General features: G+C 39.9%; 1 protein-coding gene and 1 long non-coding RNA gene across 4 annotated transcripts in view; both read right to left on the bottom strand.

Moving 5' to 3' along the window:
* MACROD2 (mono-ADP ribosylhydrolase 2) overlaps window positions 1-22,153 on the bottom strand; it is a 1,236,456-nt gene that overhangs the window by 318,140 nt on the left and 896,163 nt on the right. The window lies entirely within an intron of this gene.
* LOC144588205 (uncharacterized) overlaps window positions 11,607-22,153 on the bottom strand; it is a 24,824-nt gene continuing 14,277 nt past the window's right edge. The window contains exon 2 of the long non-coding RNA XR_013543620.1: window positions 11,607-22,120. This is a non-coding gene — a long non-coding RNA (uncharacterized LOC144588205). The remainder of the gene's footprint in view (window positions 22,121-22,153) is intronic.

The raw sequence follows: 22,153 nt of genomic DNA, 5'->3' as shown, positions 1-22,153 counted from the left end.
TCCTGCCTCCACTTGAAAGTGATGAAGAGCTGGCTGTCTAGCCATTAAATGACCACATAGGACAAATTGAAATTTAATCCTCTCACATCACTGGTCCTGAAATCTTTCTCACTGCTGATGCTGGGAGATCATAGCAATTCCTTGAGATTCGAGCTGAAGACCTGAGACCTGGCAGCTCTAATTGTAACTCCTAGTGGTACAGAATTTTTCCCTGTTAGGTCCCCAAAAGATGTGATTGCCAATAATGTACATTACTGCCAAAAGAGCAACCAATGGGTTTATACATGATTTTCACTGAATACATACATGCATCTTTTTTATCAGCCAAGATCCACTTGTGTAGCTACACAAATGGTCTAACTTTGGGTGGCAAATTGCCTGAAGTTCAGACATAGCTGTATACATTGCCATTTGCACAGTGAGTCACACATATCCTCATATGACAGATAATGTCAATGGTGATTTCTTAACTTTAGGCATTTCACCTGCAAAAGTTACACTATTTGTGCTACACCAGCATAATTAGACAAGAGGATCTGGGCCACTGTATTTAGCCCTGACTGCACAGTATTCAGAGAGTCCTATTTATAAATGTGATAAAGAAAGCTTTAGGGCTACACTTGTCAAATCCTCAGTACCTTCATGGATTGGATACATTAACATTCAGGTCCTCTGAACAGCTACAGCAGCTTTTTTCAAACATGAAGGGCCGCTGAAACATTTTTATTAACAAGGAGTTTGATAGAATGCTCCATACTTCAACATGACAAGCATATTAACTCCAAATGCGTTTGACAATACCCAAACATCACAAAGGTTGATGTTTAAAAAAGCACAATCCATAAAGAAGATATGTGGATATAAATGTTACATTGGGGAAATCTTTATATCAACGACATGCTTGAATTTTTACAGTTTTAAATCAGCATTGAGTTGGTGCAGATAGTTTACACATCTTAGGACATCCCAGAGGTAAACTACTGGCTTTTAAATATGCCTGTTTAGGAGGAAAGCATTACTGGAGAAACAAGCTGCATTTCATCCAGCAACCTGAATGTTCTGTCCATATTTTTAATAAAACATTGTAAACAAAACTGGATCAGAGTGGGCTATAAATCTGTGAGGCCTTGAGTTAAATGTTCTCTTTTCCAAGATTAGAGCCATTTGGTTAGGGAAGCAAGGTTCACATGAAAGCCAGCTGTTTAAAATTGGTCTTCCTTTACTTTAGCATGGAGAACCTCTGCCATCTTTCTGAGGATTCAGCCTATAATTTGGATGAGTTCACCCATCCAGCATGGCCAATGGTATGGAAGTGCAGGAATTATACTTCAAACCATCTGGAGAGTCAAAGGTTTCCCACCCCTGGTTTAGTATAATGTTGTGTGGAAAAAAGATGGATGGTGCATTAAATATTGCCAATCCATTGTAATTACCGTATTTGCCGGTGTACAAGACAACTTTTTGGTCCTGAAAAACATGCCTCCAAGTGGGGGGGTCGTCTTGTATGCCGGGTGGATGTCTAGAGAACCCTCCCTCTCTCCCAGCGAAGTCACTTACCTGGTAGTAAGACCCAGTAGAGCCCCGCTCCTAGCCTGGAAACAGCCTGACTCTGGCGCCGAACAGCTGACTGTCGGAACAGCAGAGAGGCGGCAGCCATTTTGAGATGCAACCACATGGCTGCTGCCTCTCCAAAATGGCTGCCGCCTCTCCAAAATGGCTCCCGCCTCCGAAAAGGAACCAAAAGGGGCAAAAGGAACTCTCCCCATGATGCAGCCAAAGCAGAATCACGCATGCGGAAGAGGGGCTAGTCTTATACAGCAAGTATATAACAAACTCTACATTCTGAGTGGGAATGTTGGGGGGCCGTCTTATACTCCCAGTCGCCTTATACACCGGCAAATACGGTATTAGGAATTAAATGATTAATCAAGGCTGAGGAAAACTTAGCTGTCTCTCTTCAATATTTTGGCTGACAATTCCCATCAGCATCATCTGATGGCCCCACCCAGCACTGGCCAAGAGTCAGGAACTCTGGCAGCTGGAAGTCCCAAACCTTCTGCTTCACTTACATTTTCTTAATACAAGCTGTCATGAAATTTGAAACATCTTTGAAGGCTGCAAATTGTCATTATAAGAGGCCTATGGGTTAATGTAAAAAAACAAACACATTTTTTTAAAAAACTAATGGTTCATAATTTTGCCTGAAACCAGTTACACTGTTGGCTATTTCAGTAAATTCTGTATTTTAGCTTGTTATTGTATGCAAAATGACTTTTTGTCATCCTCGGATTAAACAAATTACCTGTTAATTTAATTCTACACCTCCCAGTCCTTTGAAATCTATTGGCCCCAGAAGATTTTGCATGTAGTAAAAGCAGAAAGGCACACTGCAAATACATTTGTCTTCATTATTCCCTCAAAGCTTATTATTTTGCATGTTCGTAAAGCATTTTAAAAAAAACATCATTGTGATGCTTTGGGGAGCTCCTTTATTGTCTCCTTTTATCTTAAAAGAAAGCAAATCTAAATATGTTAATAACTGCCTGCAATGGAACCACCAGTGGAAACTCACATATACCTGCACCCTGCCAGGGGACTCTGTGCATTTAAGAAAGTGGAATGTGTCCACAAAACAATGCCATCATCAATCTGTCAGCTTCAAATGTACTACACTCCTGCTTGTCATTCATTAAATAAATATGTGATGAACACTCACAATAATTCTAGTTCTCTTCAGTTTTCTAGGGGTCACTATGTTAAGACTTTTGGCTGGAAGGAGCCTCATGGCACAGTGGTTAAACTGCAATACTGCAACCAAGACTCTGCTCAAGATCTGAGTTTGATCCCTTCAAGTAGCTGGCTCAAGGGTTGACTCAGCCTTCCATACTTCCAAGGCCAGTACAATTTCTGAAGAAATTGTAACAATCCTGAACATTTTGTTTTTGTTTTCCTTTTCCATGTGAATCTTGCACTGGAAAGATACAATTCTGCATACGATATATATACCAATCCTACAGAGCTTGTTGTCTCTTTTTATCTTTGCAGCTGTATCCTGTGCAGGAAAGGTATTTGGTGTTTTTTCTATTCCTGCCATGTAAATCTTGTGCAGAAAAGATGCCATTCTTCGCACAAATGTACAAATTTGGCACAGATGTTTTGTTTCTGTTCTTTCCAAGTGGATCCCACACAAGAAAGATGTCATTCTGTACAGGAACTGTAATAATCCTGTCCATCTTAACTTTTCTTTCAGAAAACAAAATGATCAAAAACATTTTTTGAGATTTCCAATGCGATTTCTGAGAAAAAGAGTTTTGCACACAAGAATCTTGCTACAAGGAGAAACATTTTTTCTCTCAGTCTTTTTCTGAGAGCAAGAGTCCTACTAGGCATGTGAGTTCTGTATTTTTTTTAATTATTAAATTTTACTTTACTTTAATTTAATTTTTTACTATAGCCCTCAGAAAGTCAGTCGAAATTCCCCCAGTGAGAATTATGGGGGCTTTCCCCCCAAAATAAAAAAAGTCCTGTCGGGTTTTATGAATCACTTACAGTTGAGGAATAAAGGCTGTCAGAGATTATGAATCTTCATGAAAACAGGGGAAGTGACTGGTTGGGATTAAGCTCTATGGAAACTGTAAGGCATTAGGGTCCTGGTAGTTTTCATGCCCATTGTGCTCTGTACAGTATGTCTCTCAGGAAACTATCTGATCCCCAATGCCTTGCAGCTCCCACAGAGTGGGAGTGATTGGAAGTGATTTAAAACATTTGCAAGGACTGATTTGTTTGGTTGAAGGCCCCCAAATTCTGGCTGGGACCATTCTTGGAGACTTCTAGGGGCTGTAGTCCAAAAAGTCTCATGCCTGATCCCCATACTTAGGTTTTCCTGTGCCTCCTATCTTTTTTCCTTTACAAAGAGAGTACTTTGAAAGTTATGTCAATTTTGGCAATATTCATAGGAGGAACATAGTAACAGCCCTGCTGGATCTGATTAAAAATCTATCTAGTCCAGCATTCTTTTGACATTGCAGCATCACAAGTGCAAAAGCCTGTGAAAACCACAAACCTGGGAAATTATATTTCTTAGACTCCCTGGTGTCAAGCATGCTACATTGTCTTCTCATAAAAGAATAATGAGGTGAGGCACAGGGACGAGTTTAAATTAGAGCCACAACTTTACTTAACAATTTAAATCACCCCCTCCTGCTGTGGGCCTTCCTATATTGTTCGGCTTAGGGCAAGAGCATGAGTTTTCCATGTCCACCTCCTCAGCTCTGAAAGAGTGAATCCCACAGCCCCAATGTCATACTGTATGCTTACAGCATAGTACCAGCAAGCCAGCTTTTGGGAGACCTTCCTAGGCATGTTTTCACCCAAACCCAAAGATTTTAGACAGCTTGTGGCCTGTATTGCCTCAAAGACTGTGTCCCAGGTCAGCCTTTCACCAAAGAATGCTAACAGAAACTCATTTTGCCCCTTTGCCACATTCTCCACACCACATGCCAGTGGTGACATATTTACTTTGACACAACACTCTCCAGTTTTGCGAATAATCAGTGACAAATAAGGCAAAGGAAAAAGCATAAGCAAAAACAACCCATCTCTTCTTCAATACGCCAACCAGTTGAATCTAGACCAAAAATTACCATTCAGCTCTGAGGCAATTGCTGTAAAACTGCACAGAATCCACAGGTTAAAGGACAGGCTGACCAACCACAACAGAGAGGTCTATGCCAGTGGTTCTTAACCTTTGTTACTCGGATGCTTTTGAACTGCAACTCCCAGAAACCCCAGTCAGGACAGCTGGTGGTGAAGGTTTCTGGGAGTTGCAGTCCAAAACTCCGGAGTAACACAAGGTTAAGAACCAGTGGTCTATGCAAGGGTGGGAGGATGTAATATCTTTGTTCCTGCCCTGAGCTTCAACATATGAGGGAATGCTGGAGATCATCTGCCTTAGTCCTGCCTCTCCCTGGAGAGGGACGCAAAGCAACCCCACAGTATGCAGCAGCTTCACGGCGTGGCGTGACTGTGGAGCAAGGAATTTGCAGAATACCATTTGAATCCCCGGGAGGCCCCAATAATCACATCACCATCTAGGATTGGTAAAAGTCAGTAGTAGGGCTTCCGGGATTCAGGCAGCAGGTGGGAATCCAGGGAACATGATGAATGGGAGCATGAAAACTGGCACTGGTCATGCCACACCACTCAGAAAACGAAGCAAAGGAAAGTGTGCTGCCTATAGACTGCCACACAGTGCTCCTAATGCTCTCTGGGCAGTTTATAATTTAGTTAGGCAGGCTATACATTGCCCCCTCCCCTCCCCATTGAGCTGGGTACTCATTTTACCGACCCTGGAAGGATGGAAGGTTGACTTAACCTTGAGGTGGCTACCTCAGTGTGTTAGCATCAAACTTCGGTTGTGATCAGAGTCTTGACTGCAGTACAGGCACTCCTCACTTAACAATCTATCTGTTTAATCACCGCTTGGATTTACAATCCTTTGTGACCCTTGTAAATCTGTGATTGCATCTTCGCCACACCCCTTCTTGATGGCATGTGATTTATTACTCCTTTATACAGTATTAATGCTCCTTGCTTATTGACCAATTCACTTAATGACTAACCTAGTCATAGGAATGGAACTTGGTAATTAAGTAAGGAGTGCCTGTTTGCAGTTTAACTATTCTACTATGAGAAAAAAATTGGAGAAAACAGATGGGTTTTCTGAGTTCAAATTCAAACTAAGCTGAATAAAATCTACCTGTCATTGGTGTGGTTTATAAGATTGGTGTCCTCATCAGGTTGGTCCCTTATGTCTTCTTTACAGTCACTAAGACTGGCAGTACAATGGAGAAAGTCACAGAGCCAATTAAGGTGAGATATCTCAACAATTTAACACAACAATAATATTTAATACCAAAGATCTCTCTCACACACTGCTTCTTCCATAACCCCATGCACAGTGAGCAATGTTATATATCATGCTAGATACTAGATATTCCAACCTTCTGCAGTCTTGACAGTCTTCTAAAGTTTATAAAATATAACTTTTTGTTTCCTAAAACACTGTACATTCCTCACTGAGCGTTTGGAGTATGTTCCTCACTTTTATGCACTCCAGCTACTTAATTCTGTTGCCGGTAGTTGTTAACACACGAAAGCTCTGTAAAACTGCTGCTTTTTGTGACAAAAAATTAGATGCCAGTGGTAGGAAACATCACTTCTAGCTGAACGATGCAATGGGAATGATGATTTTCAGATGAAAGATGCCGATTTCTTTGCAAAGGAAGGCTGGAAGCTTTGAAGCCAGATGCTATTATTTAAAATATCTGAAGGAAATTGTTCATTACTTGCTGATTCTACTATTATATTCTGAAGCAGATTAATTACCATCCTCTTAGGTCACTTACAGCAGGAAAGATTTACTGGATTAGTAATAGGGGGTGAGATGATGGCAAAGAAGTCCTGACTTATGACTTTTAAAAGATGAATAATGTGAATTATTGCCAGCTTTCAGGAAGGCTGAAGATGACAGATCTTGCAAAATTAAATACCTTTCATCTTAGATGTGCTATTTTAAACAAATGATCTCTTTTTAAGAACCCATCATGATAAGAGTAGTGCTAAGCCATCCACGATACACTGATGTAGTGCAAACAGAAGAGCCTGCTTAAAAGGCTTTTGACAGTAAAATATGATAAGTAAAAAAAATCAGCTCATTGTTTAGTACAGTTCAAAAGTGGCTCAGACAGCAAAGCCTCATGTGGAATTAATGAGGTGTCACTTTGAAGAGCACAGATACTAAATGGCAGATAGATGGACAGCTAGATCTGTGCAAGAGTTGCTCTCACATCTAGGAGGCAAATGAAACTTTCCAAGTGGTACAGTCTTGTCCCATGTCATCATCACCAAAGCCACATAGAGTGCATTTGCTTATACAAATACCCATCTTCATAAAATCTCCTCTGGATGGATATATTAAACATCAGGGAGAAGGATATTAGCAAGAAGCAATAGGGACACACTGGAGCGCATAGTACCTTACTGGACACCAGTAAGCAGGAGTTAACAGCTTGAGGGGCTCCCTCCCCATGCTGTATCCTACACCGCCTTCACCTGGCCCCAGGTGACTATCAAACTGCAATTGAACGTGTTACAGGAAGGCTTGGTTACTGTCTCATTTGTTCAGGAAAAAGAAAAAGTCTGCAGCCACAATTCACTACCAATCTGTCCCTCGGGAACCTTTAGGAAACACATTCATTTCTCAGCTCAGTCCCCCATTAATTACATCGTATCATCTGAGCACATTTGCTCCATATCTTTCAAGTCATACCAAGTTATGCCTCCTTTATTACAGAGCCAGCATGTTTGCACGGGGGGGGGGGGGGCGTGGGCAGGTGGTTTAAGTTCTATTACTCCTGAACTAGCATTTGGAAGATATAGCAGCCGCAAAAAAAAAGAATGTACACATTGGAATCCCTGATAGTTGTGTCTGAAGAGTGACAATACAGAGATGGTAGAAATAGTGATATTTAAGCAGATCATACATAAACTCATTAGCCGTAAGTTAGCAACCTGTGGAATAAACCTTCTCATGGAAAATTCTGCAATATATTCTTACTCTATGTACAGACAGACAGAGACACAGACACAGACAGACAGACAGACACAGATACACACACAGGGACACAGGGACACAGAGACACAGACACAGACACAGACACAGAGACAGACAGACAGACAGACAGACAGACAGACAGACAGACAGACAGACACACACACACACACACACACACACACACACACACACATTGGGCAGTGGTCCCAATCTTGGTGGCAGCAATTCAGCAGTGACTGTTTGTTTTGTGTGACTACTAAGTGACCCCCATTCCACTTCAAGGCTCCCAAAGGCTTCTCCAGGGCAAGAGGGAGCCTTGGAACCTGAAAGGGATGGATAAGATTTACATTAGTTTATATTAAATATTTCTGGTGCGTGGTCTTGGCTATGACAGCATAAATTTATACAACAGGATTTTGCCCATTATCAATGCTGTGAGGGACTGCGGAGGGGGGCAGCAGAGGAAAAGCGAGAACACGTACCAGCCCAATCTGTGCTATGAAGCAGCTTCGTTCTGTTGGCACTCATAATAGCCAAAGCTGGAGCTATACTCTAGATTTTCAACCCAATGAAGACAACATGACTGGAAAACCTGATAGTGGCCTTGCTAGGACAATGCAATTTTCATTCCAAGCTGTGCTCTTTTGTCTGAGAAACACGTCAAGAAGGAATTCAATACAAGTCTAAAATACTAGATTGAATAGGTGGGTATTATAAGTAGGCAGAGACAATTACACAGTTAAAGCACAGAGTAACATTTCTTCTTCTGATCCCAGTAGAGACGCCTGGAAAGTAAGAGATACACTTATCATGAACAATTTCATATGAGAAAAGGGATAACGTCCAGTTTGGTACCATCCTTTTGATGTTCCCTCAACTGGAGAATGAGAGAAAGCCCCAGAGAACTTATTTTGGACAATCTCTTGTGTCCCACTGCAGGAACATATGCAAACTGAAAAGCAGCCTGAAATTCTCCATTGTAAAACATGCAGTAGCACACTGAATATTGTGCTACTGTATGTCTTACAATGCATAATGTTCAAAGGTCTGATCTTTACCTTGCACTTGAGTGTGGGATGGATGAGGTACTCTCAGAAGGCATTTTGAATTGCTCCAAATGTTTGTGCTCTGACAAAATTTCCATAATAGATGCATGGTATCATTTGCCCTGAAAATATCAGAGCCTTTGGGTTTATTGCATAGTGGCAATTATCAAATAAAAGCAAAGCAAAAAAACAAAACAAAGCGTGCTGCTTATATACCGCCCCATAGTGCTTCAAGCACTCTCTGGGTGGTTTACAAGTTAATTATGCATCTCTCCCCCCCCCCTCAGCGAGTTGGGTACTCATTTTACCAACCTCGGAAGGATAGAAGGCTAAGTCAACCTTGAGCCGCTACCTGGGATTGAACCCCAGGTCATGAGCACAGTTTTGGCTGCAGTACAGCAGTTTAACCACTGCACCATGAGGCTCTTGTGGCTAAACTCCATTCAAGTAACCCTAACCTTAATGTATATTTTAAGGAACCCTAAACTATTATGCCACTAAATCTTCCTAATGTTATTTCTGATTTCACTCCCAACTGTCCATGTAACATATCAGTCTAACTACAGAAAAAGTGTGTGGGACCGGCCCCAATCCCCCTGTTGGCGAGAGTGGGCTCTCCATCTCCCTGAGAGTCAGGGCAGGATTCCCGCCGTACAGTTCACCTGTGGACTAGGGCACCAGTGGCACAGACATGGATGATGCCTTGGAGGCCACATGTGTAGCCACAGAGAACTGGAAATTTAAGGAAAATAGCAAGGGGCAGAGGGGGACTGTTGGGTGGACACCATCAACTGGCAGTCAGTCAGGCCCAGGATGCACTGGTGCTGCCAGAGTGCTTGATGGCCACTGGGAAATTATCTGTTGCTCCAATAAAAGAGCCTGTTCCTGCAAGTATTCCTCATGTCATGATGGACACAGGCACGGGGGGCATCCAGAAAGTGAAGAACAGAGGAGACCCAAATTACCTGAGAAACTGTGAAATAGCTAAATGCACTGCACTTGCAGCTATAAGTTGCCTCAGGCAACTTTTGATGAAGAGGCAACACTCATAAGCAAAAATATTTGCTGCACTGTTAATCATTTGCTTCTGTAAAACAATTACAATGTTGAAAGAACAGTACAGTAATATAGAAATACTTAAAAAAGAAAGAAATAAAATATTTCCACTAAGATGCAAATACAAAAAAGAGTGGCTACAATAATCCCCTAAGTCTAAAAAGTAAAACAATCATTTACTGTCTGCGTGGAGACTAAAATAATGGTATGACTGTCAGCATAAAATACACACAATTTTAAAACATTTAAAAGGGCAAAAAGGTGTCACAAAAAGGCCATTGCTTTATATGAAAACCAGATACTGTAGTTGAGTGGCTTAAGTATCTGGCTGAGGAGACTGAGGTAGGGAGTTAAATTCCCCACTTTGCCGGGGCCAGACTCGATGATCCATAGGATTCCTTCCAGCTCTGCAGTCATTACGAATATTATTATAACTTTATTTATTTATAAAATTTATATAAACAATTTATTTTATTAATATTATATATAAAACAATGTCAATATAGACATCAGGCAGGCCTCTCTCGCACTGGATGGGAGACTGGATCATCATCACTGAAAAGGCTTTCTCCTCTTATGCTCGGAGGGCCTTGGTTCCTGAATGATATTCCTATACGTACTGAGCTGTAGGAACTCTTTTATTATTTTTCCAGATTCAAAGTCAATGTCATCTTCAGCTTTGCCTTGAGAGATGATTAATATATTTTAAAATGACATAGAAGTCATCACCAAGAAAGGTGTCACACTAAAAACTCAGATAAAATGAAGGCTTTTACCTTCAAGGGCACTTTAAACAGGAGTATGGTGAAAAATAAGTCATAGACGATTAGTTCCCTATCTTGAATCGTCAGATGTGATTGGATTACAGTACATAATTCCTGAACGTAATCTATGCTGGCTGGGGGTTTTGGGGATCCAGATGTGGGAACCACTTCTTTAGGGCAGTGACACTCACAGCCCTTCACTCGTGGCACCTTTCCTGTACAGGATTCACTGGAGAGGAAACAAAGCTGCACAGAATTTGGCAGTTTTGTGCAAAACAGACAGAGGTGGGAAACAGGAAGAGGAAAAGTGAGACCATGGTTGTCACAGGAAGTCAAGAAATATTGCCCATGCAGAGGAAAACTTCAGGGGGAGTCACAGCTTCCAAAAATCACAGAGATTAGGAAATCTGGGGACTGCATGTGGGGCCATCATAGATAACATTGCGCCAATGCAGAAGTAGCGCAGCCGGCACTTCTCTGTCTCCCTGCATTGCTGACCACTCTGATGAGGAGGCAAGATGATGAGTTTCTCTGCTCAGCTTCTGCGCACCATGCAAAACCTGGTAAGTGGACTGGGGGGGTTGTGGGGGAAGGGTCCAGAAGGCCAGGCCATTTGTGGTGATGATATTCATATTCATCTCCCCGGAAGTCAAATACAAATACCCAATTCCTAATTCTGATTGTTTAGTGGGGTAGGAAATGAAAACAGGTGAAACAAGGAGAATACAATGAAATGCCCTGGAAATGTGCATGGCTGGCTAGACAAAAATAAATGACATCACAAACGTTGCTACAAATTCCTCATTATCTCCTTTGCTCAAGAATGATCAGGCACAGGGGTGGGTGATCCCCAGAGATCTGGGGCTGCTCCTGTGCCCCCACTCAAAAATGTTTCTTTTGGGGGGGGGAGGGTTACTGAAAAGCCCTTTGCGTCATCTAGTGCCCTTTTTAAAAAAAAAAAAATGGAGGAGTAGGAGTGTTAGAAACTCCTGAAAAGATAGCCAAAAAATCACCCAAGAGTGTACAGGGGGACTTTTCCAGCCATGCTATTTTTTCGAAGGTTTGTGTAGAGGTGCTGGGGTGCCACATGGGTTCTAGAAGATGACTTGGCACCCTGGTGGGGGAGGGGTTGCTTATAGTCTGTAGGCCACACATTCTCACTCACAATCTAGGAGGATCCCTATAGCCAGATGATCTGGATGATAAAGGTTTGGGATATAGACTGCAAGATGCCTCTATAGTTCTGCATAAAGTATGGCTATAACCTGTTATTCAGATATCAAATATATGTCTGTTTCTTAGAAGCTATTGTAATGGTTTAACAGCACCACTGTTAAATTGTATGAGAATAATTTATATGACCACAGACCATAATGGCTACTAACAACTGTAGAATGCAGAAACTGCAACTCCCAGACAAAAGTTCATCATGTCTGCCCAGTCATAAAAGACAAAAGCATGTAAACTATTAATTATCACTGATGTCAGAGGCACTATTAACTCTGAAGAGCCCAAAACCAACAGTGGACATCTTGAGGTCTGAGTCCAAAATGAACATTTTTGATTCTCAATGTGTGATAGAGCTCTTATACACCTGATTTACTCCTTGGAAGTGCCTCCATTCAACAAGTTATTTATAAGGCTTTTTCACTACATGTAAGACACAAATATCCACAATCTACAGTTCCATCTACATAATTCCCACAGTAATAAAACAGATGTGAAATTTAGAGTGTGCACATTGAGCCTACAAGTCTAAACATTAAAAAATATTTCATTTATGTATTTATTTTATTGGACTTCTACCCCGCTCATCTAGACCAAAGGTCTACTCACCGTGATGTTGGAAAGACCCCCTCTGTGGGGGGGCAAGCCTTCCACTCCATGCCAAACAAAAAAGAGAAAAGAAACTAAAATAGATGTCAAATGCTACAATTTACAATAAGTCACTGTGACAATCATCTGGCATTCATCTCTCTTAATTTTATCCAATGTAATGTCAAGGATACATTTGTGTAGTCAACCAGGAAGCTTATAGTTCAAGACAACACAGTATATTTGCCTTCCACCACTGCAAAAAGAAACAGTAGATTCATATTCTAATTAATCCATTAGTTCAGTTCAAAGAGCTGAGGACTTCCTGCCTGATCTCTCTGAATGGACAAATCTTGATTTCAAATACAAACACTGACTTAGAGGAGACAATTTTATTAGAATTAACCAGATGCCTGGGTAAATTATAACACTAATAAACAGCTAAGATTTGTACTTTTCAAAAACAGTTGCTGCTTTGCTGATTTATTAGCCAAAACTTCAAGGGTCTGTCATAAAGTTAAATAAACGAGCATGGAGAGGATCATAAATATTTAGGGTTGACAGTTCTAAAATACACTGTTTACAGGGAACTAGAAGATAGCAGCATTTCAGTACATATTTTATATCTAGCACAGCAAAACTTAGGAACCAATAAAGCTGATAAAACTGCTGTAAACAGCACAAGATGAATCCCATTTTTAAAAGAAGCAGTATATTATGGTGGAAACCAAGTCAAAAACGTCTGCATGCATACGGATGACCATGGATTCATCTCAGGAGAGGGGAACATAATAGAAATGCACAAGGTAAGACATGTTTACACCAAGAATGCTTCCCTTCTCTGCACCTGTTAAACTGACTAACATTGCCATCTGGCCAGCTGTAAATCAGTCTGCCATGCTTTCAGCTTTGTACTCTAGCTAGCTGTTTAAGTTCACTCTTTGGAAGTGCATCCAAACCAATACAAGTATATGTAAATATGTTTTAGCAACTTTCTCGTGGTGCATCTGAGGAGAATGTGCTTTAGCTCATAATGAGCATTGGGTTCCTTTGTAAGTACACAAAAGTGGCAACCTGAGATGTTTACCCACAAATAGAACACCACACCTTACCACTTACAATCTACAGCTCACATATCCAGTGCAGCCCACTAATAAACCGATACAACAAACTATGCACCAACAGATCCAATCATGACTAAGTCTGTCCACACAGTAAGATAGGGTGCTTACGCACAAATAACATCCTTGCTCTTTGTATTTATGTATGGCTGTTTTTTTTTTCCTGTATCTGTATTATTTTTTCACTGAAATCCCATGTGATAAACTGCTATAGATCATATCTGCTTCTCAAAAATGAGAAATTCTACTTGTCCAGATTGCACCCCCCAGAATCTTTCACAGTGTTCAGATCCCACCTTGTGGAAACAAATGACAAGGCCTCATAATTTGAAGACAGAAATGGTGGGGATGCGTATGAATTATGTCTTGCATGCAGGGAGGACTATGCAATTCAAGGACCATGCTCTATAGTTACGGTATCTCTTCTTCACACTACTCCAAGAACCTTAATTCAATATGGTTGATAAATATTTCAATGAAATAAAATAAATACTTGACCTCCCAACACTCCAAAGGCATGTGTACAAATAATATGTACATGACGAGAATAATGACACGAGTGAAGAAGTCTCTCTTCTCTAGCTTGTGCAGTAATGCTTTTTCACAATATGTGTTTCATGAATATCTGACATTTGATGGTTTTCCCTATAATACCATAATCCCATGTAAATTAAAATCCTATGTAAATTGTGAATAGACTCTAAAGACTTTAGCAAGACTTAGCCAGCTTCCAAATGAGAGAAAACATGAAAGAGTCTCTTTTTTGTTTTCACATCCTCTCAATGATTCCCCAAAGAGGGCCACTAAAACATAAATGATTCATGTTACCAAAAGAGGGGGCCACAAAAGTTTCATGTTTTTTCATATTTCCCTTTTGTTTAACCTTGCTTACACCCTGGACTGCAAGGAGAACAAACCTATCCATTCTAAAGGAAATCAAGCCTGAGTGCTCACTGGAAGGACAGATCCTGAAACTGAGGCTCCAATACTTTGGCCATCTCATGAGAAGAGTCCCTGGAAAAGACCTTGATGTTAGGAAAGTGTGAGGGCAAGAGGAGAAGGGGACGACAGAGGATGAGCTGGTTGGACAGTGTCATCGAAGCAACCAACATGAATTTAACCCAACTCTGGGAGGCAGTGGAAGGCAGGAGGGCCTGGCATGCTCTGGGGTCCATGGGGTCACGAAGAGTTGGACACGACTAAATGACTAAACAACAACACCTTTTTTTCCTAGGGATTTTTTCTTCCAACAGCATCACAAGGGAAATTGTTTGTGACCAATCAGAATGTCCAGGAGGGGAGAAGAGGGATTTGATTGAAGGACTAAATTGACTGGAACTCAGTAGGTGTGCTCCTTCTTTGACCCACTTATTCCTCGTGAGTGTTTGAGATCTTGTGTGTCTGGACTACTTGCCTGCCCATACCTCCATCTTGGATCTTTTCCTGTATTCTATGATCTTTTGAAGGATCTCCCCCTGCCTTAATTTGGATTATTTTTGCTACTGCCACCTGGCAGCCTGTCTCTCTCAACATGTTTCCTTGGGATTACTTTTCGGAAAAACAGCCCCTACAATTTCTTTGAGAACTCCCCCCTTTTTTGTCCGTCCGTCCTTCCTTCCTTTTCCTTTTCCTTTTCCATTCCTTTCTTTCTTTTGAGTTATTTTTAATGCCTTCTGGTTGGGAGAGACTTTGACAATATTTTTTGCCTTTGTTTGTGCAAACTTCCATCTTCAATATACATACAAATCAAGCATTCAAACACCATTCATTGCATTGCCTTCACCATGACTAGTTCTTAAAGAACCACAACACAGAAAGGCACCTTATTTATCACATAATGTGATTCTACAATTCCAAACACTTTAATAGACATGTATTAAAGTATTTTAATTAAATGTTTAAAAAACCCAAATCTTTGAAAATGAAACTATAGTATAAATTCTACCTCCAAGTCACAGTACTACTGAAGTCCTTACACAAGGAAAATAAAAGATTGATTTTACTTCTGAGCACAATGGAAATCATTAATTAAATAAAATAGATTTTGATTTACTTTTCTTTATTATTATTATTATTAGTGTGACTGCATCTTGACCATAGATAATGTAAAGCTATCACCTAAGGTCAATAGCACTGGAAGAGAGTTTTTAGAACCATTTGCTAATAGATTACACTGTTTATAGTATTTGGACCTTGTCCTTCCTGTTGCTAGCTTAGAGCAATGTTTTGATTATATAATAGTTCAGCCACTTAGTTGGTTTTAAAGTTAGGTATCATTTTGGATACCTCTGGCCAAAGAAGCCTGATCAACTATATGTAACCAAGCAAAGCCTGTAGGGTTGAATGGAGTAAGAAATACTGACCTTACACAGACTTTAGTATTTTGGCAGAGCTGAGCATTACTAAGTTATTAGATTAATGATCATCACCCCAATTCTACATTCCTTGTTCTCTCTGAAAGCTCTCTCTTCATAATAGTTGATTATTAATACAATGTCAAACACTGCATCGTGGCACTGAGAACTATACTCAGAGGACCCTCTGCCCTAAAATATTAATCATTAAGTCCCGTAACAATCTCATAATTGGCAACAAGAAAGGGTATGTTATATATCAAGTACATCTCTATATGCTAAAATTGAGGAAAATAAATTAACTTGCTCAGCTCTAAAGAAGCAACACAGTCATACAGGCATAGGACTAACTGAGGTCAAGACAATTCCTTGAAGAAAAATGATTACTAGTTTTTAGCAGAACATTTCATCATCAGTGATGCCAACATGAAGATTATCATCTTCAAGCACAAACCTTGATGCTTTAAGTGGACGCTACAGAACCATTGAGTTGATCAGGAAGACATATTTTAATGTAAATCAAAATTTCTCCATCCACAAAAATCAAAGGCACAGAGAAAATGTACTGAATTGCATTCAAAGCTTTCATCCATGTTAAGAGACTTCTCCAGTCTCCTTGCTTAAAAAAGGGGGGGGGGAGGAGAAATCTGACATTTGGGATTCAATGATTCTTTGAAGCACATTTATCTCTTTTCATTGGCATATTGCTAATGCCACATCATAACCCATTTGCACTTTGTCAAGAATAAAAACAACACCACCATATTTTTTTTTGAATCACTGGTTCTTGTGCCAGCCAACATATCACCTGTTCTACTGCAATTAGATACTGATACACATTTTATATTTGTTTCAATATTGCAAGCTGCCTAGGTTCCTCTTGAGGAGAAAGGCAGGGTATAAATATTTCAAATTCATAATAAATAAAGGCTTATTATGTTGAATTAAAAGTTCAAACTGTAGTCCATGGGTAATTTAAGACTGCCCAAATTCAATTTAAAGGAACCAGCATCTCAGGATTCTTTGTAAATAAAGTCTTGGGTAGCGCCACTTCACAATCCATCAAGGAGATGTGGATTTCTGGAGAGGTTCATTTGATGTAAGGCCATTTTCATCATACAAAAAGATTGCAGCACATCAAGCTTTCAGGACCTCCCTGTGTCCCTCACAGCAGCCCTTAAAGTGAGAAAATTACCAACTGCTAGGATCAGTGATGATTCTGCAGGTTTCAAAGCAAAAGTAATGAATTGGCTTGGGCCCAACCACCTGGATCTCTGTTTTGATAACATATGACGTTAAGTAAAATTCTTCACAGTATTCTAATGTCTTTGAACACACAGTGAAACATGTTTTTATACTTAGAAGGTCTTAAACAAAACATCACTGACGCTTGCTATAATGCAGTTTGGGAACCTACGTTCTAGATTATTTTTAAAAGGGAAGTGTTAAGGAAGTCTCTATAGTAGGCTAAGATTTATCTTCTGGGAAAAAGTACTGCTTTTTTGCTTCTAGTGTCCCTGAACTGATTTTATGTGCACCAATCTATCAAAGGGAAAACTTTTCTTTTTGGGCTCTGTGCAGTGCACATGTAGTGCTGTGACTCATAGCTTCTGTCTATAAATATCTCTCCATCTAATCAGAAATTAAATCTTTCCCCCTTTTTTCATGCTAAAAGCCTTTTAAAATGGTCCTCTAATTCAGAATAAAGATTGACAGCTGCTATTTTAGCTATGCTGCTCAACTTGCATAATGAATGCCATTATATTTAACACCCTTTGTGTGCCATTCCATCAATTTCATTCCAACATTTTAGCTCTAAATAAAATGTGAAGACTTCATATGTCAGGGCTGTTGTCATGATGTCACGGTTGCTGTCATTATGAATAAATATATTCAATAGTTAAAACTTTTGCCAGGCTGTCAGAGTCATTTTTGGACCTGCTAAATTATTAGACAACACAAGTAACTAGGACCATGCTATTAAAGCTATTCAGAAATCTTTCAAATAATTTAATATCATGTGACCTTTTCATAAAGAGATCAAGTTTGAAAACTAAGCCAATAAATGTCATAATTCCAAATGCTCACTAAACATCTAGTCTGGTTCTTATGAGTTCCACCTACTCAAGATCCGTCTCTGTGATCTTTTCCTTTGGATTTAATGGCAGGTTTGCTCAAAACAAGATCCCCGAAACCAACAGTCATTATCATGGCACAGCCTTCATTTCTGAGTAGTGGAATTGTTTCGGTGAAGTCTTAACTGGAAATATTACTTTGTTAGATTCTTTGGACTACATGCTGGCTGGAGAGGTTCCAGGAACTATCATTCAAAAAGTAACTTCCTAGCTCCTCGTTACCTCTCCCCTTTTCTTTCTTTCAGCTTTTTTTGGGGGGGGGGATGGATGAAAAGCAGCCACTGGAGGTTAGAATGAGGAACAAGGCAAATTCAGGCTCTGCCAGCTATAAGGAGCCTATGGACAATAAAACCTCATGATATAAGGAAACAGTTTCTTTTCTAGACTGTGGACTCATTAGCCAGGATTCTATTATTAACATACATGACATGAGTCATAAATTATAGTGGAAAAGTTCTGCTAGTTAAGGAGTTAATGCTTGTTTTCTTCGTCGAGTGCCAGCTTTTCTCCCACTCTTCAACAAGCCTTTTGCTTTCCTACTTGCCCTGGTTCCACTACCACCCCATCTAAGTGGGAGTTAGTGCTGCTGGACATGGTGGCTGTCTCAGGTGTCAATCCAAATTTCACTATAACCATTACATGTTCATGCACCTATATTTTACTTTTCACATTTATACTTTTCCTTTCCTCCAAGAAGTTCAAGGAAGTCCACATGGTTGTCCTTGCTCCCCGGTGATTAAATGTGTCAGGACAGTGAGCTACTTTGTACATTGCTATTAAAGTTTGTGAAGAACTGTGTGATACTTCAGCTGAAGGGAAACACTAGAGTATGTGGATGAAATCCATTCGATTCCACTATGGTAGATATTCATTCATGTAAGAAAAAGTATAGCAGTACTCTGAAATTTCCAAGTCCCTACAGCTCACATACACATACCCGGATGAAAAATATCCCTATGCCCCTTATGAAAAGAGGTATCTTGATATCAATTTGTGAAAATGTCATTTAAATATGGAGTTGTGTGGCTGTCTGTCAAAATTACATGATACATCATTAGTTATGTTCAAAGTCATAGAGTTTAGGAAACTGAGCGATCTGTCTTCACAGTGATGCATATTCCATGAGGGAACTGAATGACATGTTATTCACTTGTCAGCAAACAACATGTGTATCTAGAATGCTCCACAAAATCTAAAATATATTTTTGATATGATGCGTATTTCTTTCGAAGATGAAATCCTTCTGAGGATATCTGATTACTAGTCAGAAATTCTATTACTTTCCAAGTGAATTGTAGCGAAGGAATAAAACCTGGCATTTGCACAACACAGTTATGAATACAGCAATATAATGTGATCAATATTCTGGAATCCCATCACCAGAAAACTAAGTATGCAGGAAATGGCTACATAACTTTCTGTCATTTCTTCAAATGCCAATCTACTACTTTGTACATACAACCCCGCTTTTGGCAACAATATGACTTTCCGCAGTCACTAAGGGGAGGGGGGGAAAGCATGCATTCACTTCATGGTTGCAAGGTGAAACAACTAGCAGAGAAATTCAAATTATTACAGTCTAACTGGCATATGTTTATTTGTTTTAGGCTGGTATTCCATTTACAGTGAGCTACTGAAATGATCATTAAACAAATAATAAGAGTAATCAAGAGGAAACCCCCTCAGATCAGTGCTTTCTATATACACATTGGCAAGGATGAAGCTAGTGGCAGAAAACCAGTTTACTTAATTTGCATAATATGCATGTTTGCAACTCTGTTTGATCACCATAAGCTGCAAATTCACACGATATGCAAAATTAGTCAACCAGATTTGGGGAGACTGATGTGTGTGACCATAGAACACCAACGAGAGGCATGAGGAACAACTAGTATTGCTGTCGTGGAAGCTAGCAAAAATGGCCAACTTTCATTGCAGTTTTCAAGAGGTGTTTGCCAAGCTACTGTATAAGATATTTAAATGACAAGAAAAATAGTGCAGTGTAGATGTAATGGGTTCACTACAGACTCTATACTATTAATTCTATTTCAAATCAGAGGCAAGAATTCTAATGCCCATTGTCAGTTATCATATTCAATCCGTGTCGTGCAATTTAGCAGTTCCTAGTCCTGCTTAGTTTGTGTTCACTGCCCTTACAGTTGCCTGACATCTGGATAAGTCTCCTCAAGAGGCTTGCAAATTTAATCACTCTGCTGTACAGTCGCAGCCAGTTTAAACAGAAAGGTCACCCACTGCCAGCAGTTAAATAGGCCAGAGACGCAATGGTGTTGCCTACGCGTATAACAGGCCTGGAAAGACCTCGGGACTTTCACATATTTGAAATGCAATGAAGACTGTAGTTTTGATTCTACTGGCAAAATAAATACACACTTGGGGGATGTACGGAAAAGATGGTGAAAATTAAAATCTCTTCAGAGTCATACCACAGTGCAATGGGAAGGATTTCTCTTAGCCCTACATGTTTAATTTTTGACGCATATCAAACAGGAGGATGCTGCTACAACATAATGGTCTCTGATGAACAGCTAAGGTCAGCCCAGGACACCTTGCTGCCTGAGGCAGAACAGCAAATAGTGCTCCCTCCAACCCAACAAGGTGCACTGCATCCAAAATAAAACAGAATTATTTTGGTTAATTAAAATAATGATTTTTATTTTGAATTTCTTCAGTTTTCAAAAAGAAGGCAAAGAGGGTGTGAGGGGGATCAGAGTGCTTGGTGGTCCTTTGTTTAAAGAGCTGGGTGATAAATTCCAAACTTCTGGCTGAGGAGGAATTTGAGATCACACCCTCTCCCCTTAAGCACCTGCCTCCCTCTCAAGGAGCTAACCTGGCCTCAATAATGGCTAAGAAACTTTGGGACAACAGTAAAAGTATATAGTTTTTTCTGAATTACCCGGGTGCACAGCCTGGGGAAGATGAATTACCATCAAAAGCTTGATCAAGTTTGCTTGATTTTTTTTTTTTAGTGGTCCAATAAAGTTATCATCTGCTCCTGCATTTGTATCGAATTATGTTGGTGCATGGTGAAGAAAAATCACATAGGTGCCTCTTCCCATTCTTGGCAGTAAAAGGACAATCACAGAAAAATAAACAAGAATTCCCTGTCCCTCAGTGACATCCAGAATCTACTGCTTGTGCCCTCAACTTTTCTGGTTCCTTTCTTTCCATACTCTTAACAATAAGGATGTAACGAATAGCTGAAAAGTTTCTCACTCTTGACGAAAAATATGGTTCACCACTGCAAGACTGTTTTCTCCTGAACAAGATTAGAAAAACTATAATATTCTTTTTGGGGGTTTTTTTTGGGGGGGGTGTCAATAGCAAAATAACCTGTCTTTGCCTCCCCCATCTACATTTTCTGCAAAAAGCGCGATACATATTTTACATGGAAAAACTTACATTTGTACAAAAAAACACATTTTTATATGCAAAATGTATTTTTGTGTATATAAAATCTGCTTTCATAATTCTTTTTGCATAAAAATGTCCCCAGATACAAATAATGATCAAAAGACCCATTCCCAGGAGGGAGGGAAACTGTTTTCATTTCTGTTCACCCCACGAGGACAAACTAAGTGAAAACTTGCACTTCATGCCTACCATTATTTTTTTTGTTATTTTTCTTTGAAGTATTGATTCGGAATTCCTGATATACATGAAGAATGGACCAATTCACTTCCCTTCAGTTTGTGAGTGACCCACTTAAGATTCTGAGAAGTAATAAACAGAAATAATGACAAGTATCCAAAGACTCTTGTGAGTCTCCACTGATTGCATTCTCCCATGTTCCTTTACATGCAGAGATGCTGTCAAAGCTCTCCTGAACTGAGTATGGAGTCAAACTAAATGTTATCCTGAAAAAGAGCCAAGATTTCAAGCTCCATAAAATCTGGACATCATTTCTTTGGGCCATCTTTTAAAAAAAGACTGTTTTAGTTCTTCTAATTCTTCCCCACTCTGTGATATTTTCTGTAATAATTTAAGATGAATTTAGAAGATTTAACTTACTTCTAATTTTGTTCCACTCTGAAGGATTCCTTGATCTCCAGATGTGGCTTTCTATGGCTGCGAAATGCTGCTAGAGCAAGATGAGTGTGGCCCAGTGGACAGAGACCACAGCACATGGACATTAGGTTCACAGTCAGTAGTTAAACATTTCCCATTCCTTAGGAACAGGTTCCTCATATGGCTACCTATGCCAGATGTTTTGAGATAACAGGTTCCTC

This window comes from Pogona vitticeps, chromosome 1, assembly GCF_051106095.1.
Source record: "Pogona vitticeps strain Pit_001003342236 chromosome 1, PviZW2.1, whole genome shotgun sequence".
NCBI classification, from domain to species: Eukaryota; Metazoa; Chordata; class Lepidosauria; order Squamata; family Agamidae; genus Pogona; species Pogona vitticeps.
This window is presented reverse-complemented; position numbering and strand designations above follow the sequence as displayed.